The sequence below is a fragment of the Pinus tabuliformis genome, chromosome 6 (assembly GCF_031772625.1).
Source record: "Pinus tabuliformis cultivar Carrire ecotype Pingquan chromosome 6, CPIR1, whole genome shotgun sequence".
Classification (NCBI taxonomy): Eukaryota; Viridiplantae; Streptophyta; class Pinopsida; order Pinales; family Pinaceae; genus Pinus; species Pinus tabuliformis.
In genome coordinates this window covers 1,638,093,664-1,638,094,913 of record NC_142292.1, presented here as the reverse complement: position 1 = coordinate 1,638,094,913, position 1,250 = coordinate 1,638,093,664, and the positions used below count along the sequence as shown (strand labels likewise).

At 36.9% G+C, this 1,250-nt stretch overlaps 1 pseudogene; it reads left to right on the top strand.

Moving 5' to 3' along the window:
- The first annotated feature begins 200 nt into the window (after nt 1–200).
- Nucleotides 201–781, top strand: LOC149265212 (dolichyl-diphosphooligosaccharide--protein glycosyltransferase subunit DAD1 pseudogene; annotated as a pseudogene).
- Nucleotides 782–1,250: the final 469 nt, after the last annotated feature.

Genomic DNA, 1,250 nt, shown 5'->3' with positions numbered 1-1,250 from the left:
CAAATTTACCTGCAGCTCAGGTCATCAATATGGAAAAAGTATCCTGTTTTTTTTTTTTTTGTGAAGTGTCACCATCCTCCTTGACTACAAGTGAAAGACTATGTCTAATTCCATTCTATGAGGAAATTAAGCAGAGTCGAATTGATTCTAAATATGATTCGATCCTAAGTCAAACTCATCAATTTGAGTTGCAATGAGGACTCAAACTCCCAAGTCAAACATGAGTTAGGTTGACTTGACAATTCTAATTCAAATCGACTTATTATGTCCAAAATCCATATTGTTCTGTAGTATGTACCATCATATGTACTTTGAAATGCATTAGAATTGAAAACTTGCATTATATGTTAAATGGGAACCTCAACAGCTAAGGATGCACAAGTTCTCGTTGCATCCCTTCGATCTGCATACTCTGCAACTCCTACCAAGTTGAAGATCATCGATCTGTATGTGGTCTATGCAGTTCTCACGGCAGTTGTGCAGGTTGTCTACATGGCAATAGTTGGATCATTTCCTTTCAATGCTTTTCTTTCAGGAGTTCTATCCTGCACGGGGTCAGCTGTGCTTGTAGTTTGTTTGCAGATGCAAGTCAACGAAGAAAACAAGGGATTCAAGGATCTTCCTCCAGAAAGAGCATTTGCAGATTTTGTTTTGTGCAATTTTTCACTTCACTTGGTGATAATGAACTTCCTAGATTAGTGGATAAGGACATGCAGAATTGGAATGAGAGGGTACCCATCACAAAGCAACAACATTATAGGGGCCTGATTCCTATTTTTCTGTTATTATAGCTACTGTTCTATATTGTTTTATGAAGTTTCTTTGTCAATATGATCTAATAATTATGCATATATGAAAATTATTTATGTAGGGTCTGCGTGTCACTCATTTTCTTTTCCCAATTTTCTCAAGCTGCAACATGATACACTGGCGTTTATGCAGGTTGATAACCTAGTTGTAATTCTACCTCGATACAGTGATATTATAAGATTTATAACCTAGATCAATTTAGTGTGGAATTGTCATTTTGTTCTTGATACATGTTTACATGTCTGTTGTTAATTTTTCTAACAGTTTCCGTTTTACTGCTTCTTTGTAACTGCAGGTTCTTTCCACGCCTCTGATCAAGTGGTTTAGTGTTTCTGTGCATGCAGAGGTATCAAGTGACATGAGTCACCAAATGCTGATGCTAGAAAAGATTTGGCACCCAATCCTGACTCTCTACAGAATTGCTACCCACTGATATCATT